We start from the raw sequence: 17119 nt of genomic DNA, 5'->3' as shown, positions 1-17119 counted from the left end.
GTCATCAGCAATGTGTTGTCCTCGCACAATTGCACAAAAATAGAATGCTACACTCGGTGCTTGTTGGCCTGCACTGCTATCCAACCAAGCTTCACCATGAGTGTCCAGGTTTGCTCTCATCAGAAACAGGAAAAGCGCCTCTGAGGACCTCAGGAAAGGTCCCCAAATGATCCCCAAACAGTAAGAGGACCACGGCTTTGAACTCTGTAAACCTGGTTGGGCCTCAGCGTAATCCTATTGAGCATGATTTTTATGTCATCACCTCTCTTCATGACATTGGGCTGTCATCATAGACCCAGGAGTAGAGAGACAGTAGCTATTTGTGCTTTTATATCTACTCTCCACATCCTTACCTGGCTAAAGAACACTTTCTTGGCGTTGAGAATGGTGACAGGCAAGTGGGTAAGTTTGCAGGGTAGAAAGCTCTTCAAAGGAGGCAAGGGGTCCCTGCCTGGAAAGTTTTTTGAATGATTTCTCTAGAAAAGGAAAGAGCAAGCTGTCAAACCCCTGGTTGACACTCCTATACGTGAAACTTAAACCTCAGAGAAATTGTTGTAAATCTCTACGTGAATAATACATTCACAGTGGCACCCCCTTGAAGCTGACTCTAAGATTCCTACCACTGCCTGTACCACAAATTTTCATGGCTTTCACTTTAATGAGGTACAAATGGCACAGAGTTCCACTCATTTTACACAAAGACTTACTGCTTCTTGTGTAAGAAATCTCCTCACAACATATCACTTTCATGTAACTATGGGTAGGGGACAACTCTCAGGTTTAGCTTCCTGAATCCTAAGGATACGTCTACAAAAGGTCAATACAGGATCTCGAGTCTAAAGGAAGAGACACATGTATTCCATATTCAAGGTTCCGGGATCATATCCTCCCACCTCAAGGTCTATCTTGCATACTTGCAGTCATTGGGAAATGCTCTCACTAAAATTATGGAATTTACAGATTCCCAGGGGACAGGGAATTTGAACTGCAATAGGACCGTTTGTGATAAGGTTTAATGGATTTCCATGTGAGTTAACACAGGTTCCCAAGGTTGCAAGGAACTTGCCAGCAATGTTGTCATGAGTCACAGTGGCATTAGGTTCAACAACACACAGATGCCCTGATACCACCTCAGAAAATTAGCTCAAGCTTCTGAGTGATTCTACACTGACCTGTAGTCAGAGTATAAAGGATGTTTGGGCAGGAAATTTGATAGGGAAAGGGACCATAGGCGAGGAAGTGAGCTACAACTTTTAAATAAAGGCAACTTCCCTGTTGCGTGATAGTTATTCCTGTATTGCTGAAAGGTGTGCCAATTGGATGCAGTTCATGTGGACACTGGCAGTAGTGTAGATCACAGACTGGACTACATCTCTCTCATTCAAAATAAGGCAAAGCTTTGTACTCAGTGTCTCTAGTGTCACGGGAAAAGAGAATTCTACAAACCCATGGATATGGGTGATGATCCCTGGCCACCATTTAGAAAACATTGTTGGAGACTACAAATTTGGGTATGTGTCATCCTCCTCTACACATGAGACACAGCTCACAATGATGTGTGAAATGTTATTGAGTTTTTCAGAAATTATTTTAATTCTCTTAATCATTTTGTGTCCAGGGTGGTCCTTACTCAGAATTAAACTCTCTTTTCTATGCATGCTTAAATTTTCCCTACAATGTAAACCCGGAGAATGAGTGAGAATTTGAGTCCATGCTCTTAGGGAAATGTCTTTTCTAAGGGAAGCCATGAGTCAGGAAACTTCCACTTACCTGTGATCTGTGATTCTCTGGCTTCCAAGAAGGCATGGCAGAAGACTGCAAAAGAGTAGAAAGAAATGGTCATCAGCAATGTGTTGTCCTCGCACAATTGCACAAAAATAGAATGCTACACTCGGTGCTTGTTGGCCTGCACTGCTATCCAACCAAGCTTCACCATGAGTGTCCAGGTTTGCTCTCATCAGAAACAGGAAAAGCACCTCTGAGGACCTCAGGAAAGGTCCCCAAGTGATCCCCAAACAGTAAGAGGACCACGGCTTTGAACTCTGTAAACCTGGTTGGGCCTCAGCGTAATCCTATTGAGCATGATTTTTATGTCATCACCTCTCTTCATGACATTCGGCTGTCATCATAGACCCAGGAGTAGAGAGACAGTAGCTATTTGTGCTTTTATATCTACTCTCCACATCCTTACCTGGCTAAGGAACACTTTCTTGGCGTTGAGAATGTTGACAGTCAAGTGGGTAAGTTTGCAGGGTAGAAAGCTCTTCAAAGGAGGCAAGGGTTCCCTGCTTGGAAAATTTTTTGAATGATTTCTCTAGAAAAGGAAAGAGCAAGCTGTCAAACCCCTGGTTGACACTCCTATACGTGAAACTTAAACCTCAGAGAAATTGTAGGAAATCTCTACATGAATAATACATTCACAGTGGCACCCCCTTGAAGCTGACTCTAAGATTCCTTCCACTGCCTGTACCACAAATTTTCATGGCTTTCACTTTAATGAGGTAAAAATGGCACAGAGTTCCACTCATTTTACACAAAGACTTACTGCTTCTTGTGTAAGAAATCTCCTCACAACATATCACTTTCATGTAACTATGGGTAGGGGACAACTCTCAGGTTTAGCTTCCTGAATCCTAAGGATACATCTACAAAAGGTCAATACAGGATCTCGAGTCTAAAGGAAGAGACACGTGTATTCCATATTCAAAGTTCCGGGATTATATCCTCCCACCTCAAGGTCTATCTTGCATACTTGCAATCATTGGGAAATGCTCTCACTAAAATTATGGAATTTACAGATTCCCAGGGGACAGGGAATTTGAACTGCAATAGGACCGTTGGTGATAAGGGTTAATGGATTTCCATGTCAGTTAACACAGGTTCCCAAGGTTGCAAGGAACTTGCCAGCAATGTTGTCATGAGTCACAGTGGCATTAGGTTCAACAACACACAGATGCCCTGATACCACCTCAGAAAATTAGCTCAAGCTTCTGAGTGATTCTACACTGACCTGTAGTCAGAGTAGAAAGGATGTTTGGGCAGGAAATTTGGTAGGGAAAGGGACCATAGGCGAGGAAGTGAGCTTAATCATTTTGTGTCCAGGGTGGTCCTTACTCAGAATTAAACTCTGTTTTCTATGCATGCTTAAATTTTTCCACTCATTTCACACGAAGACTTACTCCTTCTTGTGGAAGCAATCTCCTCACAACTTATCACTTTCATGTTACTATGGGTAGGGGACAACTCTCAGGTTGAAGCCCCTGAATCCTAAGGATAGTTCTACAAAAGGTCATTACAGGATCTCGAGTCTAAAGAAAGAGACACGTGTATTCCATATTCAAGGTCCCGGGATCATATCCTCCCCCCTCAAGGTCTATCTTGCATACTTCCAATCATTTGTAAATGCTCTCACTAAAATTATGGACTTAACAGATTCACAGGGGACAGGGAATTTGGACTGCAATAGGTCCATTTGTGATAAGGTTTAATGGATTTCCATGTCAGTTAACACAGTTTCCCAACGTTGCAAGGAACTTGCCAGCAATGTTGTCATGAGTCACAGTGGCATTAGGATCAACAACACACAGATTGCCCTGAAACCACCTCAGAAAATCAGCTCAAGCTCCTGGGTGATTCTACACTGACCTGTAGTCAGAGTAGAAAGGATGTTTGGGCAGGAAATTTGGTAGGAAAATGGTTTATAGGCGACGAAGTGAGCTACAACTTTTAAATAAAGGCAACTTCCCTGTTGCATGATAGTTTTTCCTATATTGCTGAAAGATGAGCCAACTGGGAGCAATTCATTTGGACACTGGCAGTAGTGTAGATCACAGACTGGACTACATCTCTTCCATTCAAAATAAGGCAAAGCTTTGTACTCAGTGTCTCTAGTGTCATGGGAAAAGAGAATTCTACAAAGCATGGATATGGGTGGTGATCCCTGGCCACCATTTAGAAAACATTGGTGGAGACTTCAAATTTGCGTATGTGTCATCTACACATGAGACACAGCTCATGATGATGTGTGAAATGTTATTGGTTTTTTCAGATATTATTTTAATTCTCTTAATCATTTTGGGTTGAGGGTGGTCCTTACTCAGAATTAAACTCTCTTTTCCATGCATGATTAAATTTTCCCTATGATGTAAAACTGGAGAATGAGTGAGAATTTGAGTCCATACTCTTAGGGACATATCTTTTCTAAGGGAAGCCATGAGTCAGGAAACTTCCACTTACCTGTGATCGATGATTTTCTTGCTTCCAAGAAGGCATGGCAGATGACTGCAAAAGAGTAGAAAGAAATCGTCATCAGCAATGTGTGTCCTAGCACACTTGCACAAAAATAGAATGCTACACTCGGTGCTTGTTGGCCTGCACTGCTAGCCTTCCACGCTTCACCATGAGTGTCCAGTTTTGCTTTCATCAGAAACAGGAAAAGTGCCTCTGAGGACCTCAGGAGAGTCCCCCAAGTGATCCCCAAATAGTAAGAGGACCACGGCTTTGAACTTGTAAACCTGGTTGGGCCTCAGCGTAATCCTATTGAGCATGATTTTTATGTCATCACCTCTCTTCATGACATTGAGCTGTCATCATAGACCCAGGAGTAGAGAGACAGTAGCTATTTGTGCTTTTATATCTGCTATCCACATCCTTACCTGGCTAAGGAACACTTTCTCGGCGTTGAGAATGGTCACAGTTAAGTGGGTAAGTTTGCAGGGTAGAAAGCTCTTCAAAGGAGGCAAGGGGTCCCTGCCTGGAAAGTTTTTTGAATGATTTCTCTAGAAAAGGAAAGAGCAAGCTGTCAAACCCCTTGTTGACACTCCTATACGTGAAACTTAAACCTCAGAGAAATCGTTGTAAATCTCTACGTGAATAATACATTCAAAGTGGCACCCCCTTGAAGCTGACTCTAAGATTCCTACCACTGCCTGTACCACAAATTTTCATGGCTTTCACTTTAATGAGGTAAAAATGGCACAGATTTCCACTCATTTTACACAAAGACTTACTGCTTCTTGTGTAAGAAATCTCTTCACAACATAGCACTTTCATGTAACTATGGTTAGGCGACAACTCTCAGGTTTAGCTTCCTGAATCCTAAGGATATATCTACAAAAGGTCAAAACAGGATCTCGAGTCTAAAGGAAGAAACACGTGTATTCCATATTCAAGGTTCCGGGATTATATCCTCCCACCTCAAGGTCTACCTTGCATACTTGCAATCATAGGGAAATGCTCTCACTAAAATTATGGAATTTACAGATTCCCAGGGGACAGGGAATTTGAACTGCAATAGGACCGTTTGTGATAAGGTTTAATGGATTTCCATGTCAGTTAACACAGGTTCCCAAGGTTGCAAGGTACTTGCCAGCAATGTTGTCATGAGTCACAGTGGCATTAGGTTCAACAACACACAGATGCCCTGATACCACCTCAGAAAATTAGCTCAAGCTTCTGAGTGATTCTGCACTGACCTGTAGTCAGAGTAGAAAGGATGTTTGGGCAGGAAATTTGGTAGGGAAAGGGACCATAGGCGAGGAAGTGAGCTACAACTTTTAAATAAAGGCAACTTCCCTGTTGCGTGATAGTTTTTCCTTTATTGCTGAAAGGTGTGCCAATTGGGAACAATTCATGTGGACACCAGCAGTAGTGTATACCACAGACTGGACTATATCTCTTTCATTCAACAATAAGGCAAAGCTCTGTACTCAGTGTCTCTAGTGTCATCGGAAAAGAGAATTCTACAAAGCAATGGATATGGGTGATGATTCCTGGCCACCATATAGAAAACATTGGTGGAGACTACAAATTTCGTTATGTGTCATCCTCCGCTACACATGAGACACAGCTCATGATTATGTGTGAAATATTATTGGGTTTTTCAGAAATTATTTTACTTCTCTTAATCATTTTGTGTCCAGGATGGTCCTTACTCAGAATTAAACCCTCTTTTCTATGCATGCTTAAATTTTTCCTACAATGTAAACCTGGAGAATGAGTGAGAATTTGAGTCCATGTTCTTACGGACATGTCTTTTCTAAGGGAAGGAATGAGTCAAGAAATTTCCACTTATCTGTGATCTGTGATTTTCTGGCTTCCAAGAAGGCATGGCAGATGACTGCAAAGAGTAGAAAGAAATGGTCATCAGCAATGTGTTGTCCTCACACACTTGCACAAAAATAGAATGCTACACTCGGTGCTTGTTGGCCTGCACTGCTATCCAACCAAGCTTCACCATGAGTGTCCAGGTTTGATTTCATCAGAAACAGGAAAAGCGCCTCTGAGGACCTCAGGAAAGGTCCCCAAGTGATCCCCAAATAGTAAGAGGACCATGGCTTTGAACTCTGTAAACCTGGTTGGGCCTCAGCATAATCCTATTGAGCATGATTTTTATGTCATCATTTCTCTTCATGACATTGGGCTGTCATCATAGACCCAGGAGTAGAGAGACAGTAGCTATTTGTGCTTTTATATCTACACTCCACATCCTTACCTGGCTAAGGAACACTTTCTCGGCGTTGAGAATGGTCACAGGTAAGTGGGTAAGTTTGCAGGGTAGAAAGCTCTTCAAAGGAGGCAAGGGGTCCCTGCCTGGAAAGTTTGTTGAATGATTTCTCTAGAAGAGGAAAGAGCAAGCTGTCAAACCCCTGGTTGACACTCCTATACATGAAACTTAAACCTCAGAGAAATTGTAGGAAATCTCTACATGAATAATACCTTCACAGTGGCACCCTCGTGAAGCTGACTCTAAGATTCCTACCACTGCCTGTACCACAAATTTTCATGGCTTTCACTTTAATGAGGTAAAAATGGCACAGAGTTCCACTCATTTCACACGAAGACTTCCTGCTTCTTGTGTAAGAAATCTCCTCACAACATATCACTTTCATGTCACTATGGGTAGGAGACAACTCTCAGGTTGAGCTTCCTGAATCCTAAGGATAGGTCTACAAAAGGTCAATACAGGATCTCGAGTCTAAAGGAAGAGACACGTGTATTCCATATTCAATGTTCCAGTATCATATCCTCCCACCTCAAGGTCTATCTTGCATACTTGCAGTCATTGGGAAATGCTCTCACTAAAATTATGGAATTTACAGATTCCCAGGGAACAGGGAATTTGAACTGCAATAGGTCCCTTTGTGATAAGGTTTAATGGATTTCCATGTCAGTTAACACAGGTTCCCAAAGATGCAACGAACTTGCCAGCAATGTTGTCATGAGTCACAGTGTCATTAGATTCAGCAACACACAGATTGCCCTGAAACCACCTCAAAAAATCAGCTCAAGCTTCTGGGTTATTCTACACTGACCTGTAGTCAGAGTAGAAAGGATGTTTGGGGAGGAAATCTGGTAGGAAAAGGGACCATAGGCGAGGAAGTGAACTACAACTTTTAAATAAAGGCAACTTCCTGTTGCGAGATAGTTATTCCTGTATTGCTGAAAGGTGTGCCAATTGGATGCAGTTCATGTGGACACTGGCAGTAGTGTAGATCACAGACTGGACTACATCTCTCTCATTCAAAATAAGGCAAAGCTTTGTACTCAGTGTCTGTAGTGTAACGGGAAAGAGAATTCTACAAAGCCATGGATATGGGTGATGATCCCTGGCCACCATTTAGAAAATATTGTTGGAGACTACAAATTTGGGTATGTGTCATTCTCCTCTACACATGAGACACAGCTCACGATGATGTGTGAAATGTTATTGAGTTTTTCAGAAATTATATTAATTCTTTTAATCATTTTGTGTCCAGGGTGGTCCTTACTCAGAATTAAACTCTCTTTTCTATGCATGCTTAAATTTTCCCTACAATGTAAACCTGGAGAATGAGTGAGAATTTGAGTGCATGCTCTTAGGGACATGTCTTTTCTAAGGGAAACCACGAGTCAGGAAACTTCCACTTACCTGTGATCTGTGATTCTCTGGCTTCCAAGAAGGCATGGCAGATGACTGCAAAAGAGTAGAAAGAAATGGTCATCAGCAATGTGTTGTCCTCGCACGCTTGCACAAAAATAGAATGCTACACTCAGTGATTGTTGGCCTGCACTGCTAGGCAACCAAGCTTCACCATGAGTGTCCAGGTTTGCTTTCTCAGACACAGGAAAAGCGCCTCTGTGGACCTCAGGAAAGGTCCCCAAGTGATCCCCAAATAGTAAGAGGACCACGGCTTTGAACTCTGTACACCTGGTTGGGCCTCAGCGTAATCCTATTGAGCATGATTTTTATGTCATCACCTCTCTTCATGACATTCGGCTGTCATCATAGACCCGGGAGTAGAGAGACAGTAGCTATTTGTGCTTTTATATCTGCTCTCTACATCCTTACCTGGCTAAGGAACACTTTCTCGGCATTGAGAATGGTCACAGGTAAGTGGGTAAGTTTGCAGGGTAGAAAGCTCTTCAAAGGAGGCAAGGGGTCCCTGCCTGGAAAGTTTGTTGAACGATTTCTCTAGAGGAGGAAAGAGCAAGCTGTCAAACCCCTGGTTGACACTCCTATACGTGAAACTTAAACCTCAGAGAAATTGTAGTAAATCTCTATGTGAATAATACCTTCACAGTGGCACCAATGGGAAGCTGACTCTAAGATTCCTACCACTGCCTGTACCACCAATTTTCATGGCTTTCACTTTATGAGGTAAAAATGGCACAGAGTTCCACTCATTTCACACGAAGACTTCCTGCTTCTTGTGTAAGAAATCTCCTCACAACATATTACTTTCCTGTAACTATGGGTAGGGGACAACTCTCAGGTTGAGCTTCCTGAATCCTAAGGATAGGTCTACAAAAGGTCAATACAGGATCTCAAGTCTAAAGGAAGAGGCACGTGTATTCCATTTTCAAGGTTCCGGGATCATATCCTCCCACCTCAAGGACTAACTTGCATACTTGCAATCATTGGGAGATGCTCTCACTAAAATTATAGAATTTACAGATTCCCAGGGGACAGGGAATTTGGACTGCATTGGTTTGTTTGTGATAAGCTTTAACGGATTTCCATGTCAGTTAACACAGCTTCCCAAGGTTTCAAGGAACTTGCCAGCAATGTTTTCATGAGGCACAGTGGCATTAGGTTCAACAACACACAGATTACCCTGAAACCACCTCAGAAAATCAGCTCAAGCTTTTGGGTGATTCTACACTGACCTGTAGTCTGAGTAGAAAGGATGTTTGGGGAGGAAATTTGGTAGGAAAAGGGACCATAGGCGAGGAAGTGAGCTACAACTTTTAAATAAAGGCAACTTCCCTGTTGCGTGATAGTTTTTTCTATATTGCTGAAAGGTGTGCCAATTGGAAACAATACATGTGGACACTGGCAGTAGTGTAGATCACAGACTGGACTACATCTCTCTCATTCAAAATAAGGCAAAGCTTTGTACTCAGTGTCTCTAGTGTCATGGGAAAAGAGAAATCTACAAAGCTATGGATATGGGTGATGATCCCTGGCCACCATATAGAATACATAGGTGGAGACTACAAATTTGGGTATGTGTCTTCCTCCTCTACACATGAGACACAGCTCATGATGATGTGTGAAATGTTATTGGGTTTTTCAGAAATTATTTTAATTCTCTTAATCATTTTGTGTCCAGGGTGGTCCTTACTCAGAATTAAACTCTATTTTCTATGCATGCTTAAATTTTCCCTAAAATGTAAAACTGGAGAATGAGTGAGAATTTGAGTCCATGCTCTTAGGGACATGTCTTTTCTAAGGGAAGCCATGAGTCGGGAAACTTCCATTTACCTGTGGTCTGTGATTCTCTAGCTTCCAAGAAGGCATGGCAGATGACTGAAAAAGAGTAGAAAGAAATGGTCATCAGCAATGTGTTCTCCTTGCACACTTGCACAAAAATAGAATGCTACACTCGGTGCTTATTGGCCTGCTCTGCTATCCAACTAAGCTTGACCATGAGTGTCCAGGTTTGCTTTCATCAGAAACAGCAAAAGCGCCTCTGAGGACCTCAGGAAAGGTCTCCAATTGATGCCCAAATAGTAAGAGGACCACGGCTTTGAACTCTGTAAACCTGGTTGGGCCTCAGTGTAATCCTATTGAGCATGATTTTTATGTCATCACCTCTCTTCATGACATTGGGCTGTCATCATAGACCCAGGAGTAGAGAGACAGTAGCTATTTGTGCTTTTATATCTGCTATCCACATCCTTACCTGGCTAAGGAACACTTTCTCGGCGTTGAGAATGGTCACAGGTAAGTGGGTAAGTTTGCAGGGTAGAAAGCTCTTCAAAGGAGGTAAGGGGTCCCTGCCTGGAAAGTTTGTTGAATGATTTCTCTAGAGGAGGAAAGAGCAAGCTGTCAAACGCCTGGTTGACACTCCTATACATGAAACTTAAACCTCAGAGAAATTGTAGGAAATCTCTACATGAATAATACCTTCACAATGGCACCCCCGTGAAGCTGACTCTAAGATTTCTACCACTGCCTGTACCACAAATTTTCATGCCTTTCAGTTATGAGGTAAAAATGTCACAGAGTTCCACTCATTTCACACGAAGATTTACTGCTTCTTGTGGAAGCAATCTCCTCACAACGTATCACTTTCATGTTACTATGCGTAGGGGCCAACTCTCAGGTTGAAGCCCCTGAATCCTAAGGATAGGTCTACAAAAGGTCAATACAGGATCTCGAGTCTAAAGAAAGAGACACGTGTATTCCATATTCAAGGTTCCGGGATCATATCCTCCCGCCTCAAGGTCTATCTTGCATACTTGCAATCATTGGGAAATACTCTCACTAAAATTATGGAATTTACAGATTCCCAGGGAACAGGGAATTTGGACTGCAATAGGTCCGTTTGTTATAAGGTTCAATGGATTTCCATGCCAGTTAACACAGGTTCCCAAGGTTGCAAGGTACTTGCCAGCAATGTTGTCATGAGTCACAGTGGCATTAGGTTCAACAACACACAGATTGCCCTGATACCACCTCAGAAAATTAGCTCAAGCTTCTGGGTGATTCTACACTGACCTGTAGTCAGAGTAGAAAGCACGTTTGGGGAGGAAATCTGGTAGGAAAAGGGACCATAGGCGAGGAAGTGAGCTACAACTTTTAAATAAAGGCAACTTCCCTGTTGCGTGATAGTTTTTCCTATATTGCTGGAAGGTGTGCCAATTGGGAGCAATTCATGTTGACACCAGCAGTAGTGTAGATCACAGACTGGAAAACATCTCTCTCATTCAAAAATAAGGCAAAGCTTTGTACTCAGTGTCTCTAGTGTCATGGGAAAAGGGAATTCTACAAAGCCATGATTATGGGTGATGATCCCTGGCCACCATATAGAAAACATTTGTCGAGACTACAAAGTTGGGTATGTGTCATCCTCCCCTACACATGAGACACAGCTCATGATGATGTGTGAAATGTTATTGGGTTTTTCAGAAGTTATTTTACTTCTCTTAATCATTTTGTGTCCAGGTTGGTCCTTACTCAGAATTAAACTCTCTTTTCTATGCATGCTTAAATTTTCCTACAATGTAAAACTGGAGAATGAGTGAGAATTTGAGTCCATGCTCTTAGGGACATGTCTTTTCTAAGGGAAGCCACGAGTCAGGAAACTTCCACTTACCTGTGATCTGTGATTCTCTGGCTTCCAAGAAGGCATGGCAGATGATTGCAAAAGAGTAGAAAGAAATGGTCATCAGCAATGTGTAGTCCTCGCACACTTGCACAAAAATAGAATGTTACACTCGGTGCTTGTTGGCCTGCACTGCTATCCAACCAAGCTTCACCATGAGTGTCCAGGTTTGCTTTCATCAGAAACAGGAAAAGTGCCTCTGAGGAACTCAGGAAAGGTCCCCAAGTGATCCCCAAATAGTAAGAGACCTCGGCTTTGAACTCTGTAAACCTGGTTGGGCCTCTGTGTAATCCTATTGAGCATGTTTTTTATTGCATTACCTCTCTTCATTACATTGGGCTGTCATCATAGACCCAGGATTAGAGAGACAGTAGCTATTTGTTCCTTTATATCTGCTATCCACTTCCTTATCTGGCTAAGGAACACTTTCTTGGCATTGAGAATGGTCACAGGTAAGTGGGTAATTTGCTGGGTAGAAAGCTCTACAACGGAGGCAAGGGGTCCCTGCCTGGAAAGTTTGTTGAATGATTTCTGTAGAGGAGGAAAGATCAAGCTGTCAAACCCCTGGATGACAGTCCTATACATGAAACTTAAACCTCAGAGAAATTGTAGGAAATCTCTACATGAATACCTTCACAGGTGCACCCCGTGAAGCTCACTCTAATATTCCTACCACTGCCTGTACCACAAATTTCCATGGCTTTCACTTTATGAGGTAAAAATGGCACAGTGTTCCAGTCATTTCACACGAAGACTTACTGCTTCTTGTGGAAGCAATATCCTCACAACGTGTCACTTTCATGTAACTATGCGTAGGGGACAACTCTCAGGTTGAAGCCCCTGAATCCTAAGGATAGGTGCACTAAAGGTCAATATAGGATCTCGAGTCTAAAGAAAGAGACACGTGTATTCCATATTCAAGGTTCCGGGACCATATCCTCCCCCCTCAAGATCTATCTTGCATACTTGCAATCATTGGGAAATGCTCTCACTAAAATTATGGAATTTACAGATTCACAGAGGACAGGGAATTTGGACTGCCATAAGTCCGTTTGTGATAAGGTTTAATGGACTTCCATGTCAGTTAACACAGGTTCCCAAGGTTGCAAGGAACTTGCCAGCAAAGTTGTCATGAGTCACAGTGGCATTAGGTTCAACAACACACAGATTGCCCTGATACCACCTCAGAAAATTAGCTCAAGCTTCTGGGTGATTCTACACTGACCTGTAGTCAGAGTAGAAAGGATGTTTGAGGAGGAAATCTGGTAGGAAAAGGGACCATAGGCGAGAAATTGAGCTACAATTTTTAAATAAAGGCAACTTCCCTGTTGAGGGATAGTTTGTCCTATATTGCTGAAAGTTGTGCTAATTGGGAGCAATTCATTTGGACTCCAGCAATAGTGTAGATCACAGACTGGACTATATCTCTTTAATTCAACAATAAGGCAAAGCTCTGTACTCACTGTTTCTAGTGCCTTGGGAAAGACAATTCTACGTAGCAATACATATGGGTGATGATTCCTAGCCACCATTTAGAAAACATTGGTGGAGACTACAAATTTGGTTATGTGTCATCCTCCAAGACACAGCTCATGTTGATGTGTGAAATATTATTAGGTTTTTCAGAAATTATTTTACTTTTCTTAATCATTTTCTGTCCAGGGTGGTCCTTACTCAGAATTAAACTCTCTTTTCTATGCATGCTTAAATTTTATCTTACAATGTAAAACTGGAGAATGAGTGAGAATTTGAGTCCATGCTCTTAGGGACATGTCTTTTCTAAGGCAAGCCATAACTCAGGAAACTTCCACTTACCTGTGATCTGTGATTTTCTGGCATCCAAGAAGCCATGGCAGATGACTGCAAAAGAGTAGAAAGAAATGGTCATCAGCAATATGTTGTCCTCGCACACTTGCACAAAAATACAATGTTACACTTGGTGCATGTTGGCCTGCACTGCTAGCCAACCAAGCTTCACCATGAGTGTCCAGGTTTGCTTTCATCAGTAACAGGAAAAGCGCCTCTGAGGACCTCAGGAAAGGTCCCCAAGTGATCCCCAAATAGTAAGAGGACCACGGCTTTGAACTCTGTAAACCTGGTTGGGCCTCAGCGTAATCCTATTGAGCATGATTTTTATGTCATCACCTCTCTTCATGACATTGGGCTTTCATCATAGACCCAGGAGTGGAGAGACAGTATCTATTTGTGCTTTTATATCTGCTATCCACATCATTACCTGGCTAAGGAACACTTTCTCGGCGTTGAGAATGGTTACAGATAAGTGGGTAAGTTTGCGGGGTAGAAACTCTTCAAAGGAGGCAAGGGGTCCCTGCTTGGAAAGTTTGTTGAATTATTTCTCTATAGGAGGAAAGAGAAAGCTGTCAAACCCCTGGTTGACACTCCTATACATGAAACTTAAACCTCAGAGAAATTGTAGGAAATCTCTACATGAATAATACCTTCACAGTGGCACCCTCGTGAATCTGACTCTAAGATTCCTACCACTGCCTGTACCACAAATTTTCATGGCTTTCATTTTATGCGGTAAAAATGGCACACAGTTCCACTCATTTCACACGAATACTTACTGCTTCTTGTGGAAGCAATCTCCTCACAACGTATCACTTACATGTAACTATGGGTAGGGGACAACTCTCAGGTTGAAGGTTCCTGAATCCTAAGGATAGGTCTACAAAAGGTCAATATAGGATCTCGAGTCTAAAGAAAGAGACACGTGTATTCTATATTCAAGGCTCCGGGATCATATCCTCCCACCTCAAGGTCTATCTTGCATACTTGCAATCATTGGGAAATGCTCTCACTAAAATTATGGAATTTACAGATTCCCAGGGCACAGGGAATTTGGACTGCAATAGGTCCATTTGAGATAAGGTTTAATGGATTTCCATGTCAGTTAACACAGGTTCCCAAGGTTGCAAGGAGCTTGCCAGCAATGTTGTCATGAGTCACTGTGTCATTAGGTTCAACAACACACAGATTGCCCTGATACCACCTTAGAAAATTAGCTCAAGCTTCTGGGTGATTACCTGTAGTCAGAGTAGAAAGGATGTTTGGGGAGGAAATTTGGTAGGAAAAGGGACCATAGGTCAGGAAGTAAGCTACAACTTTTAAATAATGGCAACTTCCCTGTTGTGTGATAGTTTTTCCTATATTGCTGAAAGTTGTGCCAATTGGGAGCAATTCATGTGGACACCAGCAGTAGTGTAGATCACAGACTGGACTCTATCTCTTTCATACTACAAAGCAATGGATATGGGTGATGATTCCTGGCCACCATATAGAAAACATTGGTGGAGACTACAAATTCGGGTATGTGTCATCCTCCGCTACACATGAGACACAGCTCATGATTATGTGTGAAATATTATTGGGTTTTTCAGAAATTATTTTACTTCTCTTAATCATTTTGTATCCAGGGTGGTCCTTACTCAGAATTAAACTCTCATTTCTATGCATGCTTAAATTTTTCCTACAATGTAAAACTGGAGAATGAGTGAGAATTTGAGTCCATGTTCTTACGGACATGTCTTTTCTAAGGGAAGGAATGAGTCAAGAAATTTCCACTTACCTGTGATCTGTGATTTTCTGGCTTCCAAGAAGGCATGGCAGATGACTGCAAAGAGTAGAAAGAAATGGTCATCAGCAATGTGTTGTCTCCACACACTTGCACAAAAATAGAATGCTACACTCGCTGCTTGTTGGCCTGCACTGCTATCCAACCAAGCTTCACCATGAGTGTCCAGGTTTGCTTTCATCAGAAACAGGAAAAGTGCCTCTGAGGACCTCAGGAAAGGTCCCCAAGTGATCCCCAAATAGTAAGAGGACCACGGCTTTGAACTCTGTAAACCTGGTTGGGCCTCAGCGTAATTCTATTGAGCATGATTTTTATGTAATCACCTCTCTTCATGACATTGGACTGTCATCATAGACCCAGAAGTAGAGAGACAGTAGCTATTTGTGCTTTTATATCTGCTATCCACATCCTTACCTGGCTAAGGAACACTTTCTCGGCGTTGAGAATGGTCATAGGTAAGTGGGTATGTTTGCAGGCTAGAAAGTTCTTCAAAGGTGGCAAGGGGTCCCTGCCTGGAAAGTTTGTTGAATGATTTCTCTAAAGGAGGAAAGAGCAAGCTATCAAACTGCTGGTTGACACTGTTATACATGAAACTTAAACCTCAGAGAAATATAGGAAATCTCTACATGAATAATACCCTCACAGTGGCACCCCCGTGAAGCTGACTCTAAGATTCCTACCACTGCCTGTACCAGAAATTTTCATGGCTTTCACTTTATGAGGAAAAATGGCACAGAGTTCCACTCATTTCACACGAAGACTTACTGCTTCTTGTGGAAGCAATCTCCTCTCAACGTATCACTTTCATGTTACTATGCGTAGGGGACAACTCTCAGGTTGAAGCCCCTGAATCCTAAGGATAGGTATACCAAAGGTCAATACAGGATCTCGAGTCTAAAGAAAGCGACACGTGTATTCCATATCCAAGGTTGCGGGATCATATTCTCCCCCCTCAAGGTCTATCTTGCATCCTTGCAATTATTGTGAAATGCTCTCACTAAAATTATGGAATTTACAGATTCCCAGGGGACAGGGAATTTGGACTGCAATAGGTCCGTTTGTGATAATGTTTAATGGATTTCCATGTCAGTTAACACAGGATCCCTAGGTTGCAAGGAACTTGCCAGCAATGTTGCCATGCGTCACAGTGGCATTAGGTTCAACAACACACAGATTGCCCTGATACCACCTCAGAAAATTAGCTCAAGCTTCTGGGTGATTCTACACTGACCTGTAGTCAGAGTAGAAAGGATGTTTGTGGAGGAAATCTGGTTGGAAAAGGGACCATAGGCAAGGAAGTGAGCTGCAACTTTTAAATAAAGGCAACTTCCCTGTTGCTTGATAGTTATTCCTATATTGCTGAAAGGTGTGCCAATTGGGAGCAATTTATGTGGACACTGGCAGTAGTGTAGATCACAGACTGGACTACATCTCTCTCATTCAAAATAAGCCAAAGGTTTGTACTCAGTGTCTCTAGTCTCATGGGAAAAGAGAATTCAACAAAGCCATGGATATGGTTGATGATCCCTGGCCACCATTTAGAAAACATTGGTGGAGACTACAAATTTGGGTATGTGTCATACTACTCTACACATGAGACACAGCTCATGATGATGTGTGAAATGTTATTGGGTTTTTCAGAAATTATTTTAATTCTCTTAATCATTTTGTGTCCAGGGTCTTCCTTACTTAGAATTAAACTCTCTTTTCTAGGCATGCTTAAAATTTCCCTACAATGTAAAACTGGAGAAAGAGTGAGAATTTGAGTCCATGCTCTTAGCGACATGCCTTTTCTAAGGGAAGCCATGAGTCAGGAAACTGCCACTTACCAGTGATCGGTGATTCTCTGGCTTCCACGATGTCATGGCAGATGACTGAAAATGAGTAGAAAGAAATGGTAATCAGCAATGTGTTGTCCTCGCACACTTGCACA

General features: G+C 42.2%; 9 non-coding genes across 9 annotated transcripts; all 9 read right to left on the bottom strand.

The window, feature by feature from the left end:
* Positions 1–218: 218 nt before the first annotated feature.
* On the bottom strand, positions 219–297 carry LOC127676880 (small nucleolar RNA SNORD115). The gene has a single exon (XR_007976290.1). It is a non-coding gene; the product is annotated as a small nucleolar RNA SNORD115 (small nucleolar RNA).
* A 1759-nt stretch (positions 298–2056) lies between these two features.
* LOC127676886 (small nucleolar RNA SNORD115) lies at positions 2057–2135 on the bottom strand. Its single transcript, XR_007976296.1, has one exon. It is a non-coding gene; the product is annotated as a small nucleolar RNA SNORD115 (small nucleolar RNA).
* A 2385-nt stretch (positions 2136–4520) lies between these two features.
* On the bottom strand, positions 4521–4599 carry LOC127676893 (small nucleolar RNA SNORD115). The gene has a single exon (XR_007976302.1). It is a non-coding gene; the product is annotated as a small nucleolar RNA SNORD115 (small nucleolar RNA).
* Positions 4600–6358: 1759 nt separating this feature from the next.
* On the bottom strand, positions 6359–6437 carry LOC127676959 (small nucleolar RNA SNORD115). Its single transcript, XR_007976366.1, has one exon. It is a non-coding gene; the product is annotated as a small nucleolar RNA SNORD115 (small nucleolar RNA).
* Positions 6438–8194: 1757 nt separating this feature from the next.
* LOC127676885 (small nucleolar RNA SNORD115) lies at positions 8195–8273 on the bottom strand. The gene has a single exon (XR_007976295.1). It is a non-coding gene; the product is annotated as a small nucleolar RNA SNORD115 (small nucleolar RNA).
* Positions 8274–10031: 1758 nt separating this feature from the next.
* On the bottom strand, positions 10032–10110 carry LOC127676910 (small nucleolar RNA SNORD115). Its single transcript, XR_007976318.1, has one exon. It is a non-coding gene; the product is annotated as a small nucleolar RNA SNORD115 (small nucleolar RNA).
* A 1757-nt stretch (positions 10111–11867) lies between these two features.
* Positions 11868–11946, bottom strand: LOC127676987 (small nucleolar RNA SNORD115). Its single transcript, XR_007976393.1, has one exon. It is a non-coding gene; the product is annotated as a small nucleolar RNA SNORD115 (small nucleolar RNA).
* Positions 11947–13692: 1746 nt separating this feature from the next.
* On the bottom strand, positions 13693–13771 carry LOC127676673 (small nucleolar RNA SNORD115). Its single transcript, XR_007976112.1, has one exon. It is a non-coding gene; the product is annotated as a small nucleolar RNA SNORD115 (small nucleolar RNA).
* Positions 13772–15465: 1694 nt separating this feature from the next.
* On the bottom strand, positions 15466–15544 carry LOC127676961 (small nucleolar RNA SNORD115). The gene has a single exon (XR_007976368.1). It is a non-coding gene; the product is annotated as a small nucleolar RNA SNORD115 (small nucleolar RNA).
* Between the last annotated feature and the right edge of the window lie 1575 nt (positions 15545–17119).

Source organism: Apodemus sylvaticus, chromosome 1 (genome assembly GCF_947179515.1).
Source record: "Apodemus sylvaticus chromosome 1, mApoSyl1.1, whole genome shotgun sequence".
Classification (NCBI taxonomy): domain Eukaryota; kingdom Metazoa; phylum Chordata; class Mammalia; order Rodentia; family Muridae; genus Apodemus; species Apodemus sylvaticus.
The sequence above is the reverse complement of the archived record's forward strand: the minus strand, read 5'-3'. Positions and strand labels throughout refer to the sequence as shown.